The following is a 24,068-nucleotide window of genomic DNA, read 5'->3' as shown; positions in this document are numbered from 1 at the left end:
ATTCCAAATGAGTTTTAACTGTAATGCCATTTCACATTTAGATAATATGATAAAATACAATAATTTAAAATTTTGATATTTGTATGAAGAAAATTAGTAATATTGAGTTCACATATCTAATAACACAAACAAGACTGTTACAAACGTGTCTGACTTTATGACTCATGGTATACATGATTTCCTCATTTGTAATATTCACTAGGTTATAAATACCTACTTCTTTAAGCTGGTCAGGTATAAACAATCATATATAGATATATAGATATATATGTGTGTATATATGTATATATATAAATAATTTACACATACATACACTCACACTCCCCTAATTCCCAAACATGTCCCATGCATTACTTCAATTTAAACTTTTACAATATCTTAAGATTTTAATCTATCTATATTTTTATTTAAAATTATTAGCAATTAATTATGATTTATTCATCTTTTTCTAATTTTTTCTAATAAAGAGTCAGATTAAACAATTTAGATGAGAAGGGAGATGGATTATCTAGTCTTAAAAAAGGAAGGCAGCTACAATATGTGTATATGTGTATGTGAATGTGTACACTTATGTGAATGCATATACATAAGTGTAAGTGTATATAAGAACACAGGAAGGAGAAAGGGGAGAAAGGTTGAATAGCTTAATTTTATTACACATTAATTTGCATAATTTTATCAAAGATTTAGGAAAACTGGGCTTTGATAGGAAAATCATCAATACAAATGGCAAGAAATTATCGAAATTTTTCTTCAACCAACCTAGCAAAAAGTCTTATATTATGTACCAGGTAACTAATTTGTACCTTTCCTTTCAGATCTTGTTGCTGTACCAGTTCAGAAATCAAATGTTATATTTTCTTATGTCATTAGTGTTGTTTATGATTGAGGCCTGCAATCTCTCAGTGTAATCAGGCTTTTATCATGCCCTTCCTTTTCAGTCAACTTCACTTTGGGAAGTATAAACATGACAGCCTGTGATTTTCTTCTAAGATGATTGTAGCACTTAGGAAATGCTATATTGAAATACAATATTTTAAAAGCTACTTAATTATATATTTCATAGAAAGTTTCTAAATGTTACAAAAGAGGATTATAAAATAAATATTCATGGAATGCTGTTTGGCCTTTCCCTCTCCAGTATGGACACATAATGCATTATATACATGTATTCATTTGAGTATAAATGAGGCACTGTTTCTTTTAGAACGCATACTATAATCATGAATTCGGTACTTATAGAATAGAGATTCATCAGCCAAAAGACAAACACTCTGACCAATATAGGTGAACACTGGTGAAACACCACCTGAGACAAAAGTCGAAACCTAAGTTATCATTCTAATTTGAAGAATGAAATATTCAAATTATGAAATAAGAATACTGAGTCTGAGCCATTTGATGATAAGGAACCATTCATTTAAAAATTCAAATTTTATCCACAATGGTCTGTGTCTGAAGACTATTTTACAAAATGCCTATTTTTAGGGGTGAGTGGTCATCAATAATACCAATTTTCTTCACTTTGCACGTTCCTTGCACTTGCATATATGCTGCCTACATATACATCCTTTATTTTAAAATGAGTTGCCCTAAGCTAAATGCCCAAATGGCTATACCTGGAAATTTCCTCTAGAAATGGACACGTCTGTAAGATGGAGCCCGTCTTTTCCTCCTCTGCTGCAGAATCAGTGGCTATCCTCCTATTTTCTTTATGAGTATGTAAATATAACATGCAGAGAAATAATAGCAGCTTCCACAGCAGACCATGCTATATCATGTGCATCTTGTATAAAAGTCACAAAAAATTTAAAATTTCAGCCATCAAATTAGTGCTGCAAGACATACCGTAATTATATGATATGGAAATGTACAAATGAAGCTTATGCAGATGCTTGTGACAAATGAACTGCAAATACATCAGCATCTAAGCGTAACTGGGGAGAGACATGCAGATTCACTAAGTTCCTTACTCTGACGCCGAGTGATACAAGAACATTTCTTTAGATCCTTAATTACCTTTTATTTGCTGGCTAGGTTCCACCTCCATAGCTCACACCAATAAATGACTAATGTTTAAGCCGCCCCCCCCCCCGCCCCCGCCCCAACATACACAAACACACTTTTCCGTTGAAGCGGAAAATGATGACTATATCCACCCAAGTGTTGTGGAGGAAGCATTAAGCTTTGGGAATGAAATAATCAGTGGATTTTATTACTGAAATAAGCAAGCATGTTCGTGCATATTCTTCCGGCATGCGTGCCTATGCGTTACTCGGTGCAAGCAGCGCTCCTGCAGCTTTTGCGCAGTAATTAGGTTGGGGTAATCACAGTGAAATAAAGACAGCCTCACTGATAATCTCACAGTGAATATTAAAGACATATGTGCCTTCCAGTGTACAATAAATGAACCTGAACTGCTGTCAGGGTCTAGGAGGACAGTGTGGCCAATGCACCTATTGTGTCCCTGCTTCAGAAAGGAGCCTGCCGATTGGCCACTGTCTGCAGCACATAGCACTGGCTGGTTATAAAGGACTTGTCTAGGGGAGAGACTGTAGGTACTCCATTGTCTGGTAAAGTTCATATGACTGCATTGTTTTGCCAGGGGGGGTTGGTTGGTGGTAGAGGGAGAACTGGGAGGGGTATCAGCTCAACTGTAAAAGCTGTACAGATCTCTCTCTCTCTCTCTCTCTCTCTCTCTCTCTCTCTCTCTCTCTCTCTCTCTCTCTCTCTCTCTCTTCTCTCTCGTTCTCTCTCTCTGCCTCTCCATAGATCATTTCTGTTTCATGCCCTGTCTCATTTTGCATAGCTAAAAAAAAAAAAGGATGCTAATTTAGATCCCGTGTCTTAACCTGAAAATAATGACTCGGCTGTAATTAGAAATCTGCTGAGAGTTAAAAAATTCTGGTAGAGGATCAAAAGCACCAGTTATGGTGCTTAGGAAGGAAACGAAGAAGTTATGTTTCTGTAATAAAGGTAAACACGGGAAAAGAGGGATTCCCCCATCTTTTTTATCCAATTTTAACCAATGGCATTCTGCTGCAGATGAGAAGATACTGTATTTCAAAAACGATTTTAACCATCAAATTGAAAGAACACAAATCAGTAGCAATAGAAGCCTTAATCCTCTTTAGGATGCAATTCAGATGAAAGAACTGCTTTTATTTTTCTTTTTGTATGTGTGTGTTATAGATGGATCTCAGAACGCTGTCTGGGCTTCGTGCCAAGGGCTGGTATTCACACAGCAACGACGGCCTCACAGAGGAGCTGTGGGAAGCAGGAGGGACAGCCTCTTAGGGTGCCACTACTATGGAGACACAGCTGGGCTGAACAAGATTTGCTTCAAACGACAACAAGAGAGACAGAAAGTATCTGATTCAACCGCTGCCCAAGCAGGCAGGCACCAGAAGAGCTAGCAGCCAATCCGGCCATGCTGGAAGCCAGTCCTGCAGCTCAGCCAATCAGTGACATCACTGGTGAGAAACTCATTTGCATCATGCAGTAATGAACTTTGTTTAACATAGCCTTCCCCCTTCCCTGTTACCCCCTCCCCCATATTAAGTCCCTTCCATTAATTATTCTGCTGGCATAATATAAAACGCTTTGCAAAAAAAAAAAAAATGTGGCTACATTCTCTCTGGTAGCCCTTACCCATTCTTCAACTAGTGTTTGCTGTCACAGAAGTGGTTCTAAGTACAATTCTATTTTGTTTTGGGTCTTGCAAATATTATCTGCTCCTTCTTAAAAAAAATCTTAGAAAAAGCCTCCAAGCTTTCATTTGTTAGATGAACCTTCTAATATAATACATGTTTTCTCCAAGTTGCAACTTAAAGCTGTCAAGTGTCATAGAGAAACAGGGGGTACATTGCCATGGAAGCTGTGATTTGGGGGGTGTGCTGCCATGGAAGTTGTGATTTTTTTTCCCAAAGCAATCTGCATCATAGAGGTCCCTCTCATGTTTTCGGATTTTATGTTGCAGTGGCCATTTTACATAGAGTGCTTTCTCAAAGAAAAAGCTCTGTGTACGTCTGTCACATGGAGGGAAGTTCTCTCTTGTTATATTTCATTCTCCACTGCTTTCAGCCAACGTGTCATTTCATTAATGAATAGAACTGAGGTCATTTCTGCACAGCTCTCCCCCTCCCCTTTGCAGCACAATGCACCTGATTTGCATCCATTTACTAGAAATACTGAATACAAGAATCAGCTTGGAAAGAAGTGAAGGGAACAACTTACACATTATTTCAGAATATGACACAACCATTTGTTTTTCAGGAGGCATAATATGTAACAGCTGCTTTAATGTTTCTCTGAAAATGCCTGATCTTCATTTATAGTGCAATACCTTTAGCGAATTTATGGGATCGTTATATAACCAGAGTTGAGCAAATGAAATCATAGTCACGAAGGAATTCATTTATCTACAGGAAACATTTGGAAGCACAAGGTTGTCTCACTCATTTGTATTTTGTTGGTCTGGAGAACGTGCTTTGATAGATGACTGAAAATGTCTGAAACATGTGGCTTGCGAACATTTTTGTTTGCATTATAGACTCCCAGAGAGCAAAACTGGGGCACATTTCAGCATGATTTCTATTAATTCCTATCTTCATTGCATTATTGGCATTAAAGGCATATGGTTGTCTAGAAGAGACAGTAAAGATCCATTGTCTATTTTTATTAAAAGGATGCCTTGAATATATTTATTCAAAGACGTGCGATTTTGAAAACACCAACAGAGGTTTCATAACTGCACACTTCGTTTAAGAAGCTTAGTGAGCGCAGTGACAGGCGTAGACACACGAAGGGTTTAGACAAGAAATCCATGGCCCCTTTAATTCATAAGGCATTCCATCATCCCGTCATCAGTATTCAGGGGGCGACTGTCCTGAATCAGTCATGAGGTCCCCTGCTGCAGATCCTGTAATTTGAATCATGTGTAATAATATATTATCCTACTGGGGGCCTTCTCTCAGTAGGAAAATGGTTTCTACATTCTGGTATAAGAGAACTTTTGGCTGTTAGCCGACTCACGGCCATTACTCACATGGACAGTCACAGTTGTCCCCCCCCCCCTTAAGGAATAACATCTGCACAACCTCGCCAGTCAACATTTTGCAACCTTCCCCCTTGTTATGAATTATGATTTCTTAGAATTGGGAACACTAGACAAACTGAAGCTGACAAAAGGTTGGAAGAAACGGATCAAAATTTTATTGAGCATGCCGTATGACAGCAGCACCAACTCCCATCCCTTTGAATTGGTGGAGAGTGGGGTGGATGGCCGAGGAGGGGATGCAGCGAAATGTATTTGCTTGCTTAGACACTATGAAAATGTAATGTGTTTGATGAGGACATGGTTGTCTGTGTGTGTGTGTATATATATATATATATATCCTGGCCAGGTCCTGTGAAGGGTGTGGCAACATGGAGGCTTAGCTGAGGATGGAGACCACAATGCAGGCAGAGGAACTGTCTTTGCTCAGGAAGGCAGTGAAGTGATGTAGCAAAGGCATTCTGCCTTGGGTGTTTATTCCAGTGTTGGCTCTGGTTCTTTTGTCGTAAACTTGATCAGATCACTGAATTTATCCCCATTTTCCTTACTTGTGAAAAGTAAATACTCAGGTAGCACCTTAGTGGTTTTCTTCCCCCCTATGGAACAGCTTTCCGTTTCTTCGCCATTATAGTCCTCCTTTCCTTGAAGCAGCTGGTTAAGTGTGCCTTCTGTAAAATGTTTGCAAATCGTGGCCAGATCTCCCCTTTCTCCCCCTTCTCTTTGTACCTCCACCCCTGCATTTGTGGCTATTAATATTTTTTATACAACTACATGTGTACATTTCTGTGACTAGACCCTTATAGGCAGAGACCACATTGAATTGACCTTGAGCCTCTGGGTCTGAGAATAATGAATTATATTCCCAGGTTTGAATTCATATTCCAGTTAATGAATTATAAATACATTGTAAATCATTACAGAAAGTGCAAGAGTTACAGAGACTGTGATTGTCCTGGAAGCTATTTCCACTAAGCAAGGTGGATATCAGTTTTTCCATTTCTGTGCTGTGCCATTCATTTCAACGGGACTTCAGGCTAAGGCTCAGAATAGAGGAACATGACTTAATTGTTGTTGTTTTGTGTTTTGAATAACCAATTGTAGAACCATATAATTCATTTTGTGTTTTAAATGCACAATTAAGCTCATAGAATTCGATGTGTTAAAACTTCAAAAAATAAATGAACTTTGTCACGTTTAATTACAAAGTAACCATGGCAAGAAAATTATAGTATCAAACTCTACTATTAATTTTATGAAGGAAAAATTACACAGGAAAGTTGAGCATTCAAAGTTGAGGTATTCACAAGGTTCAAGAAGTCAGGATATAGGGAATCTTGAATTTTATCCTGTTAAATTATATCTGTCACCTAGTATGATACCCTTTGAATACAGTTTTAGATGTTATGTATAACCTAATAGCACAAAGCCAAGTGTTCTTGATTCTATGCTACTTTTCTCCATAAGTTTCCTTTGGGATATGACACTCCTGATGGATTGAGATTAACTTACTGGTGAACAGTGATCTTGTTAAGAAGTTTTTTAGAAAAAAAAATTAAATTAAAAAAAAGAATTTTTAAAGATATTTTTCTTTAGAATTTGAAAAACCATTTCAAATTGTTGGCTCCCACATGTTATAAAAAGGAAGGAAAATAAGTAGAAAATCTATAATGTCTTTTTATAGTTTGAAAATTTAAAAACTTTAGAGTGAAAACCTGGTTTTACAAAGTGTATTTTATAAAAAGTCTTAGGGAAGAAAAATTTCTTAGCTATAAATACATCCTTATAAGTACCTAGAATAGCCTGAGCTGTGATTTAGTATTTAGCAAGACTGGCCTAATATGTATACTTTAAAAGTCAGCAAGATGGGATTCCATAATCATTCAGAACTAACTTAAATTGTATTTGCTGATGTAACTGGTCACTCTGTGTAGGACTTGGGCTCTATATATGGATGTAGAGGAAGGATAAATCTTATCGAATACCTTTAAAAATATACTATAATGTAAGGCAGTCCTAATAATTCATTTCTTATCCTAATATTTATTAAATAATAATAGTTTTATCTTTTCATTTTTTTATTTTTAATGTATTTTTATTAATTTATTCATATTACACCTCAATTGTTACCCATCCCTTGTATCCTCCCATGCCTGCTATCCTTCCTCTGAGTGCCACCAGGCCTCACCATCCAGGAGACATGGTCAAATATGGGGTACCAGAGTTCATGTGAAAATCCATCCCCAGTCCCACTCAACTGTGGAGAATGTCCTATCCATTGGCTAGATCTGAGTAGGGGTTTGAAGTTTACTGCACGTACTGTCCTTGGCTGGTGCCATCGTTTGAGCAGGACTCTTGGGCCCAGATCTGCCCATCATAATGTTCTTCTTGTAGGTTTCTAGGACCCTCTGGATCCTTCTATTTCCCCATTCTCCCATGATTCTCTCACCTAAAGTCCCAATAGGATGTCCTCCCCTCTGTCCCACTTTCCTGGTAAGTGAAGACTTTCATGGGACATGGCCCTTTGGCTAGTGTCCAAATATAAGTGAGTATATACTTTCTGCTTCTGGGTGAACTCACTCATTATGATCATTTCTAGTTCAATCCATTTGTTCACACATTTCAGAAATTCCTTATTTTTAATAGCAAAGTGTTATTTCATCATAGTGTAAATTTACCACAATTTCTTTATCCATTCTTCTACTGAGGGATACTTAGGTTGTTTCCATGTTCTGGCTGTCATGAATAAGGCCGCTATGAACATGGTTGAGCATATGTCCTTGTTGTGTGCTGGAGCATCTTCTGGGTATATTCCAAGGAGTGGAATAGTTGGGTCTTAAGGAAGCCTTATTCCCAGTTATGTAAATCTGACATTGGGTTTCAATTTCCAGTGGTTTTTAATTAATTTAATTCATTTTAAGGTATAAAATTGATTAAATTTGTGTTCTGTGACTTTCACTTAAAAATAAACAATGGGTTATGTTGTTTTTTACACATTTTATGCTGCTAAAATCTCTGGTTATCTCAGTAATGAAATGTTTCCATTCACACAGTTGTTAAAGACGAGTTTGAAGCTTTTGAATACAGGGAATCAACTTGTGGCCACTTGGAGTAAGTGCTGCTCAAAGGAGTTGAGTCTGCCTAGCATCGTTTGTTTATAAAGTCGGAGTACAGAGAGTGTCTGAGTAGATATAGAGCATCTTACATAAATAGCTGTTGTCCCACTTCATGGCTTGAGATGTGACCTTTTCATATTATTCTCTCTTTAAATGTATAAAATGGTAATAGACTAGAGAGAAGTAACAAAATTTCTCCCCCTGGGTTGGAATCCTTAATATCACCATCTGTGATTCTTGTCCTAAAATTAACTATTGACTTATGAAAGTAGGGATAAACACTTATGCAACCACAATTTTTAGATAAATTGACGAAGGACAAATGAGCTGTTTGTAATTTGGGAAAGCACTAGATAACGCTGTATTAAAGTGTACTCATGCTACTTTCAATCTAGCCATTAAAGCATAATAATCAATATTAAGCACAATATTCCATGTATTGGAACACATAACACATTTTTATACACAGTAACAAACTTTTTTCTGCTAGTATATGTGAAATTTCTTAATACCTGAATATAATACAGGAAGAGAAACAAAAAGATGCAGATTGCCTGCTACTACTTTCTGGGCACAGGCTATATTTCATGTTCCACACTTTCCAATAGGAAGTATTTCATTCCATTCACAACTTAGTCATGTGGTGTTATCAGCAGTGTTTTTCTTTTATCTTAAAAATTACAAAATAATCACTCAATTTCTTCTATTCCCTTTCTTTGCTTCAAACACTTCAATATAAGCCCCCCTTGTTCCTTTTCAAATCCATGTTACCCCTTTTCACTAGTTGGTATGTGCATATTTATGTATACATATATATTTTAAATATAACCTGATCAGCCCATATAAGATCATATGAATTTGTTATGCAACACAAAATGGTCAGCCCTGAAAGCAAACAGTCAACTACTGGTAAGAAAACTGATCTTCGAAAGGTTAAGTAATTTCTCAGCATCATATGTCTAATAATTTTAAAAAATGTAGCCAAACCACCAAGGATTGACCACCTCCCCTTGGTGGGGAGACCTGATGGCACTCAAAGAAAGACAGCTTTGAGGAGGTAAACCCTAGTATTACGCTTCTTATATAATGGAGAATGATGAATCACTTTTATTTAAATTTCTAATCAAAACTCCAATTAGTTCTCTGATTTAAGGGATTCTAAATGCAAGTTAATTAAATCAGATTGCTTTCTTATCCTACCCTAAGAATGGCTAAGACTAAAAATATTTATGAAGGTGATGTGGGCATTTCTCTTCTCTCCTCTCTGTCTCTCTCCTTCATCGTTCTCTCCCTCAGCCTCTCTTTCTCTACACTTTTGTCTTACACACAGCCTCAAATATACTGAATTTTCTGGAGTATAAAACAACTAGAGGTGACCCCCAAACTTTTCCGGTTAAAATACAGAGTTTTGGAATATACTTACAGGATAAGACTACCCCTCTTGCAATGTACACCCTGTGCAGCAGACTTGGGCATGTGTCTATTTGCAGGCAGGGCACAGACAGCCAGGTACTTTATTAAATGCCAGCACACAGCCAGTGCCAGCCTACACTGCCTCTGTAAGGCACACTCCACACTCAACCAGAAGATGTCCAGTGGGCGGGTTCTGGTGCAGAGCCAATCCGTGCTCACGTTCTCCTCCTGGAGGTAGAGGAAGATGTGTGCAGCTTTCTCTTCCCTGCTTCATACTCCTGCACAGAATGGGGAATTGGCCACAGCACCCCTGCTATATGCCCTGGAATATGAAGCAAGGAGAAGCAAGATTCAGGTAAGACTTTGGCACAGATATTTCGGGGTTAAAAAGTCATTTTATATGTTGGAAAATATGGTATTTGTGAGGACAAGATAATCTCAAAGGTTCTGATGATTGACCTCGAGAGAAACAGATGCTCAAATGCAAACAAATGTAACATCACTAGTAAAAATGCACAAGTGCAGATTAAAAAAATAAATTTCATCTCTCTATTAAGGTTTCATATTACTTCTTCAAGCTTTTTTTTTTTTTTTGGTGGTATCATTGCCATACAGAATAATTAAATGAAATTTGTCAGCACATAGATATAATTCGTTGACTTATATGTATAAGAAAAGCAAATAATTTACATATCTTTATTTTCAGCATGTAGTATTTGATTTTGTGTGGGGGTGTTGCATGCACTACTTGTGTATACATGCTTCTGGAGGGCAGATGCTGACATCACACATCTTCCTTGATTTTTCTCTACCTCAGCTTTTGAGAAATGGACTTGCATTGAACCTGGAGCACATGGGCTGGTTAGTAAGATATAGAATATTACTATCTACTTCCAACCTCTGTTGCCAAGGTTGTAAATATACATCCTCTGTGTATTTCTTTTATGTGAGTGCTGGGGATATGAATTCAGATCCTTACGGTTGCACAGCAAGAGATTTACCCACTGATCTCCCTGATTCTCATACTCCACTTTGAGTAATTAAGAGTATTATTGCTTTAAAAGAGTCCCTGTTGCATGCTTTTATTTTTAACAATTAGGTAACATCCTATAAAACATCACGAGAGATGGTGCTGGGTATCCTTTTGGGGGCATTAGGATATACTGAGCTTTTAATTTAGTTTTAATTGCTGAGATAGGGTCAAGCTGTGTAGTCAGGTTGGCCTGGGATTTGCACTCTTCCTGACTCAGCCATCCCCTCCCCCCAGGAGATTACTAAAGTCAGGGCATTTGCCAACACACCCAGTATAGCAGCTTTTCAGTTCCTAACAGGTATTCATCTTGCAATTACCTGTTACACTGATGGACATCCAAGTTTAAAAATTCTGCCATGCTCACTTGAATTTGATTTCTGTGATTGATTTAATTATCTAGAATTGACTACCTGGCATTTTCTCCCATGGATGCATCCCTTTTTCAAGAATAGACTTTAACATATTAGGAAGGACAAACCTCCATTTTCTCAGGATAGTTCTAGTTTATCATGTATCATGGTCATCTTTATGTTTTTTTATTTTTTACAGTGGTTTATTTAAATTATAGATGTACAGTCAATGTATAGCATAAAGTTAATGTTTGGCTACCTGATTAAAGTATATTTTCAAATATTTTCATATATGATTTAAAGAATGTTAAAAATACTTATTTGACTTTATGTGTATGTGCTCCTGAGCACATGCATGTGTGACAGATGCATGATGAGTCCATAGAGGTCAGAAAAAGTATTAGATCCCTTAGAACTATAGTTAGAAATAGTTGTGAGATACTTTGAAGGTATTAATAATCAAATATGGGTCCATATAAAGACTATACTGCTAAGCTTCTGATCTAACTCTCCAGCCCTTGTGTATAATTTTTCGTGAGGGTATTTGTATAGTGCAAATTGCAACCTGTTTTGGCTTTGAAATTATGGTTACTGTAGAAATAGATAATTTTTATTTACAAACTTTAACTTTTATTATTTTTAACGATGAGTAGGTGTGGGTGTGTGTGTCCATATATGGATATGTTTATGTGAAGGCAGGTACCCACTGAGACCAGAGGTGAAGTTACATTCACTTGGGAGCCACCTGCATGGGTGCTGAGAACATCACTTGAGTCCTCTGAAAGAATAACACTTGCTTTCAGAGATGACTCACCTCTCCTGTTCATCAATCTGTAGCTCTTCATACAAACTCATAGTCAAACCCTGGTCTCCCATCTCTGCCTGCTTAGCATATCTCTACCATCATAAACCACCACAGCTGGTGAAAAATTAAAGTTAAAAATCTGTGTTAATCATGCAACCAATAAAATCGACTGAAGATCACTCATTGTTCATCAGTGTTCATTAGTGCTGTGGTCTAGACTAATAACAGCAAAAACCAAGCAAACAAAAAATATGGCATGTTATTTTCTTCACGAAATACTCTTTGAGAAATGTTTTATTTATTGTTATTGCTGTGATAACACCCCATGACCAAAATCAAATTAGGGAGGAAAAGGTTTGTTGGCTGATGCTTCCACAGCACTGTTCATCACTGAGGGAAGTTAGGGCAGGATTCTTTACCAGGGCAGAAGCCTGGAGGCAGGAGCCAATACAGAGGCCATGGAGGAATGCTGCCTAGTGGATTTCTCTGCCTGCTTTCTTATAGTACCCAAGGGCAAGAGCCCAAGGCTGATACCACCCACAATGGGTTAAGCCCTCGAGCATCAATCACTAAGAAAATCCTTACATATAGCTGACTCTTTTTTAAATAATTATAATTTATTCATATGATATCCCAATTGTTATCCCTTCACTTGTATCTTCACCTTCTTACCCTCCCTCCCACTTTTGACCTATTCTCCTCCTCTACACCCCTGACAGGGGGGGGGGCCTCCTCCCACATTGTTTGACTACAGCCTATCAGGTCTCATTAGGATAGCCTGCATCCCCTTACTCTGTGTGCCTGCATGATCAAGAGGAGATGATCAAATTGAGAGCTGATGTCCTCTCCTGGTGTACTGTGCAGTTGGACATGCAGACAAGACATCCCCCATTCACAAACAAACAAACAAATACAGCCTATTCTTAAGGAAGTGTTTCTCAAATTGGGCTTCTTCCTCTCTGATGACTGTACCTTGTATCAAGATGACGTAAAACTAGCCAGAATGGGAAATAACAATATTTGATACATTATTGTGAATGCTGAATAATAGCAGTAAAGAAAGTAAACCAAATGCAGTGTCTCATACTTGTGTCCTATATGCTGTCCATAGAAGAACAGTCTTCATTTACAGTAGTCTTCCCCACCTTAAACTGACAGATATCCATTTCCAACCTCAGAATAGCTGCCTGAAGTAGGGGATATTCACAGTATCTACATATAATGATATAAAATAGACATGAAATGTTTCTCCCTTGTTTCAATGCTTGAAAACTTGAATCTCTGCTGTTCATGCAGCTTAGGAAGGGTGTGGCCAATATGTGGATAACTGGGTTTTGAGGCTTGTGACCAATATCTAGTTCTTGTTTTGTTTGTGGTTCAGCCACTACATGAGAAAATGCAGCCACATACTCTTGTTGCCATGCAGTTTCTTCACCGTGAATTCCCTGATATTGAATCTCTGAAATGATTAGGCAAAAGTAAACTCTCTGTCCCTTGAACTTCTTCTCTCAAATATTTTTTTGTGATGGTAAAACTAGCACACACACACACACACACACACACACACACACACACATGCACACGCACACACACACACACACACACACACACACACACACACACACAAATGGATTCAAGAAATTGGATTGTTGGCCTTGTGAGTGTTACGCAGTTTGTTTGTGGGATGATTGTGAACTAGATTGGAGATGTTTGCTGGGAAAGCCCCAGAAAGCTAAAAAGAGAGCTTAGTGAATGATTCTGTGGAGAATTTTAGGATACCAAATGCTGATGCCAATATTGAAACCTGTATACATGATGTTGCAGAATAGAGTAAGGACTGTGGTGGGAAAAGAATCATATGATACTTACATGTGTTGAAGAACTTATTCTGCTTATGTCCTGAAATTTTGAGTTAGATTGGATTAAAAACTTCTGAGAGAAAGCTCAAAACATCATAGAATTCAGACTATGACCTGATTGTTGCTGACTACTCTTAGCCAGGTTTACACAAAATCCAGATCAAACCAAACAGTGGGACAGAAGAATGTGAAAAACCTTCCAGTTTATGAGAAAGAGTATGAGAGCACATTTAAGTTGTGGACAATGGAAGTATGAACAAGACAGCTGTAGCTACAAATGATTTGCTTCACCAAAGAGAATCTATTCACTTAGCATTAAAACAATAGACAAAAAGTGCCTTAAAAGAAAAGCAGGTTACCAAGAAGAGACTTGATACCCTATGGACATATACAGGGGGAGGTAATCCCCCTCAGGAACAGTCATAGGGGAGGGGAATAAGGGGAAAATGGGAAGGAGGGAAGAATGGGAGGATAGAAGGGATGGGATAACCTTTGAGATGTAACAAGAATAAATTAATAAAGGAGAAAAAAATAAAAAATAATAAATTAAAAAATAATTAAAAAGAAAAAAAGAAAAGCACTACCCATCAAAGGCTCCATGTTATAACAATGAAGAGCATTTGTATGGCATTCCTTTGAAAAAAACCTAACCACAGGTCTCCATACTCAAACATGGATACTGCAGGAATGTTTTTCCAACTCCAGCCACACAGGCACTAGGAGGGCACTGTACTTTGGGTCAAATTGAGCCATTTTGTATCTTGAATTTGCAGCAGGACTTGGGATTCTCTACATGGCGCTAGTCTTTTAGACATGCTTAATGCAATAGTCATGGTGTCGCATAAGTACAGAAGTTTGAGGCAAGGTTCTAGAGGAACGCTGGGAAGGTGGAAAGTACGCAAAAACACCAGATTCCCAACATGGGGCACTGGCAATGGCTGTATCTATATCTAAAAAAGTGAATTCCTAAGTTCTGTTGGTGATTCCAAGAACAGGAAACATCTACTGAAGACAGCTTCAGGTGACCATTGGTCCAGTACACATCCTTGTGTGATAAACGTGGCAGCCCTCTAGGTGCAGGATATCAGAAGCTTACTGAAGCACAGATGACGTCAAGGCTGCAGATATGGGACATCCAGATGTGGGATGTAGAGCTACCTGCCTTACTCTACAGGGTTTCAACTTGCTTTTCTCTACTGCTTCTTTGCTTTTCCATTCTCCTCTCTGTGGCAATGGGAGTATTTTACTCAGTGTCATTATAAATTTAAAAGAAGAAATTTGTTTTGTTTATTGCAGAGCTACACACCCTCAGTAATGACTTTGTCTTAAGTCTCCGTAGAAACTCTGGACTTGTGAACAATGTGGACAGTGTTAAGACTGCAGTGAACTTTCAAATAGTTATGAAAGCACTGTGCATTAAAAGACTGTGGGAGCCAGGCTTGGGGTATGAGAGATGAGACCTGTAATGTCCTTACTGGCCTGTGTCATTGAATGCCTGGTCTCCAGATGATGGCACTGCTCTGGGAAGTTATGGGGACCAGGTGGCAGGGTGCATAGAGTAGAACTGTGAAGTCTGTGGTCTCATCTGCTTCTGGATCAATTCTCCTTACTCTCTGGTGAATCTACTACCTGAGAAGCAGCCTGGATTTACTCACACCATGGTGGAACTGCTCTGCCATTCCTTTCCTGTCAGAATGGACTATTCTGTTGAACTTATGTGCCAAGTAATCCTTAATCTCTTAAACTGTTTCTCTTGGATTCATCCCAACAATAAGACAAATAACTAAAAGAGTTATGTTTTCCTCATAGGCATATTTAAGGCTTAATGTACAAAATAGGCACATCAAAATATTAACAACTAGTATAAAATATATAACAAAAATATAAAAAACACATAAAATAAAAATATAAGTAAGACGATCATAAGCTATACAGTAAGAATACTTCCAACATTACTAGTATATGGTTTGAGGGCTTTGAACAGAAACACTGAGATCCTACAGCATTCTACCTGGTTCTGAACATGGCTAGTAAGTGACTAATGGTCAAAAGGTCAATACAGCATGAATGTTACCATATATAGAAAAAGAAAGATGCACATACTAGATAGGTTGTAGTGGATGCTATAACATAACGACTTTCAACTTATACTGCAGAGTACATAAATATTTTGAGATAGGGTCTTACTACGTAGCCCTGACTGGCCCAGATCTCATAGTCTTCCCACTTTAGCATCTGAACCATGAAATTTAAACTAAGTGCTGTCATTCTTGCTTCTGTGTGATGCACTTGGCTTGAAGTAGATCATGAACAATTAGAATGAGAGAAAGTTAAACCATGGGTAATAATGAGGTAATAATAAGCATTAAATTTTAATGATAAGATTCTGCTATCTTACACTTGTGTGTGCAAAACATGGCTGTATTTAATAAGTAGCTTGCTCTAAATTGTACCAACCCTTGGACTATAAATGAAAAAAAACACTAGTCTGGTTCATAAAGTAGATTAGCTTTTTACTATGAACTCCTACTGGGTACGTTCTTCTTCCTCTTATTCATTATCTTACCTGCATCTTAGCTCACTCAGTGGTGACTGTGCCAGCTCTCTATGACTTTCTATTTTCTTTATTTTTTAATTTTTTTAATTTTTTATTTTATTTTATTTATTTATTCATATTACATCTCAATGGTTATCCCCTCCCTTGTATCCTCCCATTCCTCCCTCTCTCCCATTTTTCCCTCACTCCCCTCCCCTATGACTGTGACTGAGGGGGACCTCCTCCCCCTGTATATGCTCATAGGGTATCAAGTCTCTTCTTGGTAGCCTCTATTTTCTTTAGCAAATGAGAATTTTAGAAAACAATTTTTTTCCTGGTAGTTGTCACATTTTCTACTGCTCAATAACTTTTAAATTTGCATAGAAAACTTATTTGTCATCTATTTCATCAAGAATAGATTATTGTCACTTATACCGAGATTCATAACTCTTCTTTTAAGAATGCATCCTGGATCTTTAAGGATTATTTATCTGCTATGGACATATGCTCTTTTGTTATTTATGTCTTCATAAAGCCTATGAATACCTTGAAATTTTAATGACTCACAATTGTAAAACAAGCAATCAACATTTTATATACTAAATCACACTTGTTTAAAATGAGAACAATCATATTATAAACAACTCAGAGTTTGACACAGATAATGGCTTAATTCTGTTATTTTAAAAATGTGCGCAGGGAAGTGTGGGAAACAAATGATTTTTGGCTTGTACAAGTTCACAGAACAATTTGTGGTCAACTCAGAAACAGAACCATAGTTTTTAAATTTGCAATTTTAGAAAGAATTCTAGTCATAAAAGTAACATTTTCTCTAGCGTAGATTTCAAAACTAAATGTGAAAGAAAATGAAAATGCATTGTTTTATACTGTAAATCATTTAGGCCTTACAAATGCTTTGAAAATTCATACATCTTTTAAAAAATATTTTAAAATTTCCCTCTATTGTTACTTATATATTTTACTGCTAAACATAAGACATGATAGTATTGTAGAGATTCATATGAGGAATATTCATGTGGGTTGAAAATAAAGATAATATTTATAAAATAGTTACTTTAAAAACTTTAATTTTAAAAATTTAAATGTATAATAGACGAATAGTAAATAAAACACAAATATGAAGATCCCATTGAAGTTTAATAAAATATTTTCTTTGTATGCTAAATCCAAATAAAATATGTCCGACAAGTGCTGTCTTGGATGCAGTACACTTTCTGCTGCTTGGGAAGTTGTATCTCATTTTAGGATTATACCTTCCATCAAATCAGGGAACTTGTTCAATTAATAATTGTATTTTCTCTTGTTTCATCATCTCTCTCTTAAATCTGACTTTTCCTTATGGCACTTAAAGATGGCCAGTTGCCATTTCCCAAAGATTAAGCCAGAAAAACAAAAACAACAGTGAGTGACCATTTCCTAGGAGTCGGCTTTGTCTTAGGTCAGTTATGCATCCTATCCCTGAACAGGAAGTGAGTGGAGCTAGGGAAATAAATAGCCTCCTGGGACAAACATTCACTTGAGACAATAGTATACTTCCTTGCCTACCAGTAGGAATGCTAGTTTGCTTTAGAAAACATAAAACTAAAGCTCTTCTCAATGTGCAGTTGTGTCTCCTTTGCCTCTAATACTAGTTTGGAAGGGGGTGGGGTGGGGAGGAAGTACCATGCACTTTTCCATTGTTACTTTTAAGAAGTTTAAAGCTAGCCAGGGGCAGTGACACATGCCAGTAATCCCAGGACTTGGGAGGCAGAGGCAAATGGATATCTGTAAGTTCGAAGCCAGCTTGCTTTAAAAAGTGATTCCAAGAAAGCAAGACTACACAGAGAAACCCTCTACCCAGTGGACAAGACATTCTCCATAGTTATGTGGAGAGCAGGGACTGACTCTGACATGAAGTCTGATGTCCCATATTTGACCACCTCCCCTTGGTGGGGAGGCCTGATGGCACTTGGGGAAAGAATAAGCAGGCTACCAAGATGAGACTTGATAGTCTATGATCATATAGTGGGTGAGAAGGTGCCCCTTGGTCTTAGACCTAGGAGAGGGGGATAGGGTGAAAGCTGGAGGGAGGGAGGAACAGGAGGATACAAGTGATGGGATAACAGTTGAGTTGTAATCCTAATAAATTAATTAAATAATAAAAAACATACACACACACAAAAAGAATCAGACGACAACAACAACAAAAAGAAGCTCAAGGCTGAAAATACATCACCTGTAATAGGTTTGCAATCAAAGTCACAACCCCACATCTACTGACTTATTTCACTAGTCTGTTCCCACCTAGGTTTCAAATACTGCAAGGGAAATAGATAGCAAGGTCAAGTGATTTTAAATAGTGGCCAAAGTCATAAGCCTGAACTCTGGTCAAAGAAAGCTGGACTTGAAGTCTCTTATTCTTAAAGTATTTCACTGAGAATAATTATCAGAAAAGGGTAGAGTCTGCTGTTCCTGCGGCACCAGATGTTTGTGTAATATTGGTAAACCAACATTTTTAGTGTATCCAATTTCAGGATGATGAACGTAGTTGAGGGGAGATATTCCAACATCCTGTTCTTCTGTTACAAGCAAGATCATTAAGGTAAATACATTTATAAGGGAAATATGAAACATAGGAAAGTGTAACTTCTTGAATTATATTCATTAGGACTTTAGCATAATGTCTGGCGTGCTATAATTCAGTTGAACCTCTCTACAGGCTGCCGCAACTGACATAGTTTATTATTTCGAAGGTATAGAATTTGAGAATTAGACTTGCTTTTGGTAGTCAATAAAAATAGAATTTAAAACTCCACTAGATGGCAGTAAATCAAGTCTTTGTGTAATAGCTTTGTTCTTGTCACTTTTCACTCCTATATTTAATCACAGATCTGTACCAAATGCACACCTTTCTAAAAAAAATTCCATTTCCTTATATTAAACTTTAAAATGTTTTTGCATCCTTTCAATTTGTTATTACTTGTTGTCTTGTTTGCTTGTTTGCTTTTTGGTATTTTCAATACAAGGTTTCTCTGTGTAGCCTTGACTCTCCTGAACTCACTCTGTAGAACAGGCTGGCCTCAAGCTCACAGAGATCCACCTGGCTCTACCTCCGTGAATGCTGGGATTAAAGGCGTACACCACCCTGACCCCTTCCCTCCTGCTTGATGCCCTGTTTTTGAGACACTATAAAACAATTAGTTAATCCCAGTTTTTACAATGCCTTGTAAAATATTAATTGTTATGGTCATGACATTTTGTAAAAACTGCTTAATATTCTAATCAACATATCTACATGAGAACATTCATTTATTACTAGCACACTGTTGATTTTTCCGGCTCCATTGGAAGCTAGATTTTTAACCCAGTGGTAAAGCCGGTTATTCATCTTTTTGAGTTCATAATAGTCCCTCTCTTCTGTGGCACTGAAATTGTACTGATAAGAGCAGTTTACGCTCATCAGGGTTTGTGGGTATTGAATTACCTTGTAGGGAGGGATTTTGGGTGACGTGACATGATAAGCATTCATAGGGTGGCTACTGTCCTAATTTACTTTTCTGTTTACTGTGATGAACACTGGGACTAAAAGCAACCCACGGGAAGAAAAGGTTCATTTGTCTTACAGTTCCTGGTTACCATCCATCATTGAGAGAAGTCAGGGAGCTGAAGCAGGAGCAGCTGCAGGAGCCCTAGGCAGGAAAGCTGCCTAATGCTTAGCTTGTTCTGTAGCATTTGCTCTGCTAGCTTTCTTACATAGGCAAGGACCTGCTCCCTAGCAGTGGTGCTGCCTCCTATATAAGCGGCGTGCCCTCCGATATAAACTATCAACTGAGGATGCCCTACAGACATGCCCACAGCCTAATCTGATTGACGTAATTTTCCAATTGGGACACCAACAAACGTATCAGCTTGACAAGTGCTAGAGAAGCGAGTCATCATAGATGGCTTCGCTCATAAGGTTCGATACACAAGGCATCACAGAGAGATAGTACACCTTTCTTTGGGACTCAGCAGCCTCCAAGAATGCAAAGAGGCTGCTAGTTTCAAGAGAACAGAGATACCCCCAAAAGCTGTCCCAGTTCTCATTATCAGGCCCCATTTACTTGTATACCTCAGGAGAAAAGAACACCTTAAATTAGTGTGATGTGGTCTTATGTAGGTCGTACGGTCATAGAATCCCCTCTGAATCTTCTTCAAGCTGCTGGCTCCTATGGAGGAAAGATCATATACTGTAGAAAAAGCTCAAAAACTTATGTTTATTTAACCAAGAGAGATTAGTGTTTGCTTCCAAAATTATTTACTTTCAAATTCACCTAGTTTTGATTAACGACCATGATTGGAAAAGCACTCAGCCATTCTTCCCTTGGTCAATAATTTCTGCTTCCCCGGCTTGGTTCACGGCGCACAAGACTTGGCCAGTGTCAACAAAGCTTTCTGAGGCAGCTCTTTTAGGAAGTCATGGGTGTAAGCATTTAGAATTGCTCGGGTTGAAAATTCTGTAGCTTTTAAAATAAAAGTCTTTGTTGGTGCTTCAGACTCCACTAACCAAGGACCATGCAGGGACTGGACCTAAGTCCTCTAAAAAGATGTAGCTGATGGGCAGCTCAGGCTTCATGTGGGTCTACTAGTAAGGGAGTGGAGGCTGTCTCGGAGGTGGATTACTTCCCCCTGGCAGGACTGCCTTGCTAGGCCACAGGGGAAGAGGATGAACTCAGTCCCTGATGCAGTTTGATGAGCTGGGGTAGGTAGGTAGGGGGCTCCCCTTTTCTGAGGAGTAGATGAGGGGGGATTGGCAAGATAGTGTGGGACTGGGAAGAGAGGAGAAAGGGGGCTAGGCCTTTGATGTAAGTTGAATAAATAAATTAATAAAAACAAAAGTCTTTAAAGCAAGCCATAACTTTAATTTCAAGTTTTGACCTCAGTTCAATTTTATCTGCTAGACAGGCACTTCTTTTTAATCAGAGCCTCATAGGAAAAAGACAAAACCTCGTATTAGAAATGTTAGCATCAAGCTAGAAATAAATATGTGACAATGTTATATTAGATATGTCTGAGAAAATGGCCAAATTAGAAATGCAAAGAGGGCTACTCTGTAATCTCTTAGGCCTAAATGGCAGTCTTAACTTTTTCTAAATTTTATTCTTCTCTCATACATTAAACCCCAAGCACAGTTTCCCCTCTCTCCACTCCTCCAAGCACTGCTCCCCTATTCATCTCTCCCCCAGATCAACTCCTGTTTCATTTCCTAGAAAAGAGGAGGCCTCCCAGGGATATCTACTGAGTATGGCCTAACAAGATATAATAAGACTAGCCACCTCTTCTCATCACGGCGGAGTGTGGCAAACTAGTAGGAAGGGAAGGGGCCTAAGTGCAGGTGAAAGAGTCAGAGACAGCTCCCACTCTTACTGTGGCAAGTCCCACAAAAACACCATGAGATACAATGTAAGGTCTAAGTAGAGACTCTAGTTCAGACCCATTCTGTGTCCCTGTTTGTCACTTCTGTTTCTGTGTGCCCTTATGAGCCATGGTAAGTTGATCCCGTGGGCCTTGTCAACCCCTCTGATTCCTACACTCTGGCCTCCCCCTCTTCTCTGGATTCCTCTAGCTCTGCCTATTGATTGGCTGTGTATTTCTGCATCTGCTCCCACTGGTTGCTAATTGATACCTCTGTACTGATGATTGGGCTAGGCACTGATCATGATTTTCTTTCTGGGTATGGGTTACTTCACTTAACATTTTTCTTCTTTTTTTCTTTGTTTCTTTCCTTCCTTCCTTCCTTCCTTCCTTTTATTCTTTCATTCTTTCATTTTCTCTCATGTATTACATCTTTCCCTCCTCTCCTCCAAGTCCCTCCACCCACCATTTTTTTTCTCCCCCAGATTTATTCCTTCATTTTCCTTTAGAAAAGAACAGGCCTCCTAGGGGCATCAACCAAAGCATGGCATAACAAGTTACAAGAAAACTTAGCAATTTGGATGGAACTAGAAATTGTCATAATGAGTGAGTTCACACAGAAGCAAAAAGAGCTAAATGGTATATACTCACTTATATCGAGACAGTAGTCCAAGGTGTACGTCCCCATGAAAAACTGTACCTACCAGGATAGTGGGTAAGAGGGGAGGATATCCTATTGAGACTTTAGGTGTGAGAAGCCTGGAAGAATGAGGAAATAGAAGGATCCAGCAGGTCCTAGAAAACTACAGGCGAGTCTGGGCCCTGGGGTCCTCTGCAAACTATGGCAACAGCCAAGGAAAATATAGGCAGTAAACCTCGAACCCCTACCCAGACTAGCCGATGGACAGGACATTCTCCACTGTTGAGTGGAGAAGGAGATCTGACTTTCACACAAACTCCGATGCCCCATATTTGAACATGTCCCTTGGATGGAGATGCCTGGTGGCACTCAGAGGAAGGATAATAGGTCACCAAGGAGAGACTTGATACCCTATGAGCATATACAGGGGGAGGAGGTCCCCCTCAGTCACAGACATAGGGGAGGGGAGTAGGGGGAAGGGGGAGGAAGGGAGGAATGGGAGGATACAAGGGATGGGCTAACAACTGAGACGTAATATGAATAAATTAATAAAAAAAAGAAATGGTTCTCAAAAAAAAAAAAGAAGAAGAAGAAGAAAGAAAAGAAAACTTGGTATATCCTCTTATCAAGGCTGGATGGGGCAACTCAGTAGGAGGTAACAGGTCCCAAAAACAAGCCAAAGAGTTAGAGATGGCCTCTGTTCCCATTGTGAAGAGTTTCACAAGAACACCAAGCTATACAATTTTAACACATACGCAGAGGACCTAAGTCAGACCCATGCAGGCTCCCTGATGTCAGTTCGTTCTCTGTGAGCTCCCATTAGCCCTGGTTGGTTGATTCGGCGGGTCTTGTTCCAGTGGTGCCCTTGATCCTCCTGGCTCCTACAATCCCCCCTCCACCTACTCTGCAGGGATCTTGAGCTCTACCTAATGTTCGGCTGTGGGTCTCTGCATCTGCTACCATCAGTTGCTGGGAACCCAGCAGAAGAAGGGGAGGAAAGATTGTAGGAGTAGAGGGCATAGAAGACACCAGGAGAACGTGGCTCACTGAATCAACTGAACAGGGCTGACATGGGCTCAGGGCGTCTGAAGCAAAAAACACAGGGCCTGCAGAAGTCTGTGCCAGGTCCTCTGAGTATATGGTATGGCTCTTCACTTGGTGTTTTTGTGGGACTCCTAACAATGGGAGCCCATTTGTCTTCGACTCTTTTGCCCACTCTTGGGACTCTTTTTCTACAGGATTGACTTTTCCAGCCTCAACATGAAGGCCTTTGTCTTTTTGTCTTTTTTTTTTCCCCCTGTTTGGATGCTGTGTCTTGGAGGCCTGTTGGCTTTTGAAGAGGAAATGGAGGGAGAGTGTATCTGGGAGAGGGGGAGGCAGGAGAGAGGAAGTGTGGTGGTGTGTGTGTGTAGAGGGGAGAGCGGGGCGTTGGGGAGCTGGGAGCCAGGGAGGGAAAGTTAACTGTAGTCAGGATGTACTGTATGAGAGAAGAATGTATTTTCAATAAAACAAATTTATTTTCACTTGTGTTTTCAGATATCACAGCCGATATGGTTTTGATTTCGTGTTCCTGGACCTGTGATGAGACAGAACACTTTAGTGGGAGGGGGTGCAGTGTGGTTTAGCTCCTCACTATGCTTAAAAAGTTAGTCAGAAAAAAAATTGGAAGAGCTAAAATACTTAAAGGGAAAAATATTTTTATATTTTGATTTCTTCATTAATTTTCTTTTCTGTAGTTTTTCTATTAAAAGAAATTCAAACTGAGCTGCCCAAACTGAAATTAAATTCAAGGATTAGTGAACTTTGAATGAATCTGAAGCTCACTTACTGTACATATGCCTAAAAACAACTTAAATCAATACTTTTAAT

General features: G+C 38.7%; 1 protein-coding gene across 2 annotated transcripts in view; it reads left to right on the top strand.

Moving 5' to 3' along the window:
- The first annotated feature begins 2,283 nt into the window (after positions 1 to 2,283).
- The window catches only part of LOC311609153 (uncharacterized protein), a 495,868-nt gene continuing 474,083 nt past the window's right edge, over positions 2,284 to 24,068 (top strand). The window contains exons 1-2 of one of the 2 annotated variants that reach the window (XM_084801965.1): positions 2,284 to 2,554; positions 3,193 to 3,476. The gene's annotated coding sequence lies outside the window, so the exon portion shown is untranslated. The other variant, XM_084801966.1, reaches the window with a different exon arrangement.

Source organism: Acomys minous (genome assembly GCF_964271855.1).
Source record: "Acomys minous genome assembly, chromosome: 11".
Taxonomy (NCBI): Eukaryota; Metazoa; Chordata; class Mammalia; order Rodentia; family Muridae; genus Acomys; species Acomys minous.
This window is presented reverse-complemented; position numbering and strand designations above follow the sequence as displayed.